We start from the raw sequence: 3132 nt of genomic DNA, 5'->3' as shown, positions 1-3132 counted from the left end.
CCTTTGTCATTCTGCGGTCTTCCCTCTGTGTGTGTCTGTGTCCACTAGTCATACTGGGTTAGGGTCCACTTCATTGGCTTCATTTTAACTTAATCACTTCCCTAAACAGCCTATCTCTGAGTATAGTTGCATTCTGAGGTACTGGAAATTAGGACTTCAGCATAGGAATTTTGAGGGGGACACACTTCAGCGCACAGCAGGCGTCCTGAGTGACGGGCACGGGTGATAATCCTCCCTTCTCGAGGGTGAGCAGTGCCGTCTGTGGGGCAGTCAGTTCTCGGCAAAGAGAACTCAATGAGTCTGCGCCCCACCCCAGTCAAGGAAGCTGGAACACCCACGTCTTGGTAAACTGTCTGAGAGTTCGGTCAACCCTTAGATTTCAATTTTCCTAACCCAGTTACCACAATAAAGTTTTCATGAGCATTTTTGAAAAGAAAGACTTCCTAAAAGTCATTATGAAAATAGAAATTCAACCCTTCATATACCTTAAGAGCAGAGTAACAAAGGAAATTAAAAATGAGCTGGAGTAAAGACGTAGGTTCGTAAACGAAGGTGTGGTCACAAGCTGGAGTTCAGCAAATGGTCTTCGGGGGCCTGGCATCCTGGAGGCAGGAGGCCAGGTGCTTGGGATATGAAAAGAAAACACACTGAATTCCTGCCCTCAAGGCACAGGTCGGGGAGGAATAGGAACAGAGAATTTCAGCCGGTGGGTCGGGAGCCATCATAAAGGTATGTTCTGGTGCAGTGGAAAAAAGCAGTGTTAATTAAGCAGACATGGACAGGTGGGCGGGAGTGCTCCAGGTGGAAGCCACAGCACCTGGCGTGGTGGAGGTGTGGAGGCAGGACAGGGCCTGCTGTGGTCTGGGAACCATGAGTATTTTGTCCCAGTTGGGGAGGTGGGAGTTGGTACTGGAGAGGTGAGCGTCAGAACATGCAAAAGAGGTTAGACTTCCAGCTGTAGGCGAAGGGGAATCCTTTAAAGGGTCGAAGCAGATACTTAGACATATGTGGTGGTGGGCAGAAGGATGGACAGGAGCGGGGTGAGTGTGGGTACAGAGTCCATTGAACAGATTATTACAAGGATTAACGTGAAGAATGAGAGAGGCCTGGACAAAGTTGTTGGAGTTGGAGGGGAGAGGTAAATTAGAGAGACATTTGGGAATAGAATCAGGGTCTTGATGACTCTTGGAAAGTGGAGCATGAGAGAAAGGGAGGAGTCTAGCATGTATTCGGTGAGATTCGTCTAACCAAGATTTATCAAATACCTACCACATGGCGGATGAAGTGCCAGACGTTGAGTATACAAGGGTGGGTAAGATAAATAATCAGGTTCCTGCTCTAACTGAACTGAAGTCAGGTGAGGATGAGAAACATGTAGACACCCACGGAGAGTCAAGGGAGGTAAGCGTGGAGGAATGCCTTCCAGACCTCTGTCTCAGCATCGGCTAGTTCCTACTACCAACCGAATCAGAGAGTCCAGAAGACAGATAGCAACTGAGGTTTTGGATACTTTGAGTTTATGGTGACTATAAAGAAAATAATCCATGATTTCCAATGTCATTGGAAAATAGGAAGATTTTTCCAAAAGGGAGTCTTCTTCTTCTTTTCATGTATATGTTAGGTGAATATGATATGGCCGCCGCTTTCCTAATCCCTAGTTTAATGTGCGAGTGAAGGTGAATAGTTTGGTATGAATAAACAAAGTGGGCGAAATATAGAGAGTTTTAAAAAAAATTATTTAAAAATTTTCCAATTACAGTTGGCACGCAATAGCACACGCTTTCTAACAGAAAAATAATTTATAAAAGATAAAATAGATAAAACAACAAAATATGGAGAAAAATATGGATTATGGATGCAATTTTTAACAGGATGGCCGAGGAAAGCCTATTTTAATAAAGACCTGAAGGAACTGAGAGAGAAAGTCATGCAGATATTTAGGGGAAAGAAAATTTCAAGGAGTTGGAACTATAAATGCGAATAGTCTCCATTGATGCAGGGCTGGTGTTAGAAGAACAGCAAAGAGGTCAGTGAGCAGAGTGAAGAAGCCGAGTGGACAAAGGGGAGAATGGTCAGAGCGAGGACAAAAAGGGACAGGAAGTGCTGGAGGGAACATCCTGTTGGGCGCTGTCAGTCATTATAGACTTCGGCTTTTACTCGGAGTGAGATTGGAAGACATTGGTTAGTTCTGGGGAAAATAAATGGGGCTCTATAATAAATCTGACGAGTTTAGTAACTGATCTGTCATCCATATGTTTCTAACTGGGCAGGTCATGGTGGGTAGCCACGCCCAAGGCATATCACTTCTATAGTAAAAGGCTTAGCTTTGCTTTAAACAGGTCCTGACCATTGTTTCTGTGCATCTAGGTTAACACGCCTTCGAGATATCTCTTTTTCAGACCTCTTGGAAGTTAACCGCCCTCAAGAGAGCACATTGCTCTTGGGTAATCTAACCCTTACCTTGCCTTTTCACAAACTTATGTAGTCTTCCTTACATTTCCTCCTTAATTCCAAATGGATAAAAGAGAGTGCAAAACTGTTATTCTCCAGAGCATTGGAGATCTTTCTTCCTGGCAATGTCGTCAGTTGGCTCAAATGAACGCTTATGAAAATTCTCTACAGGTTTGGATGTTTCTTAAGTCAACAGTTTTTAGCAGAGTGAAACTCCAGCGTGTATTTTTTTTCCTACCACCAAGCCATTAATTCGATTCTAACACTGTCTGCCAGGAGATAGTGTCAGATCCCACAGGTTAAAGACTCAGTCCCACAAATCTACCCCTCCCCCATACCACTTTAGATGCCAGTCACAAGTCCAGGTTGTCCCATGTGCTTCTCACCAATTGTCTATGAATGGAGGTTCCCATAATGCCCTCCTCAGGTTCCATGAATTTGCTAGAGTGGCTCATAGAACTCAGAGACACAGTTACTTATGTTCATCAGTTCATTATCAAGGGTATTGGAAATGCTACAAACGAACAGTCCGTTGAAGAGGTATGTTGGGCAAGGTATGCGGGAAGAGGGGTGCGGAGCCTCCGTGCTCTCTGGGTGTCCTACTCTCCCCAGATCTCCACATTTTCAGCGACCCAGAAGCTCTCTGGCCTTGCACTTTTAGGTTTTTATGGACCTTTTTTT

The sequence above is a fragment of the Pteropus alecto genome, unplaced genomic scaffold (assembly GCF_000325575.1).
Source record: "Pteropus alecto unplaced genomic scaffold, ASM32557v1 scaffold152, whole genome shotgun sequence".
Classification (NCBI taxonomy): domain Eukaryota; kingdom Metazoa; phylum Chordata; class Mammalia; order Chiroptera; family Pteropodidae; genus Pteropus; species Pteropus alecto.
This window is presented reverse-complemented; position numbering follows the sequence as displayed.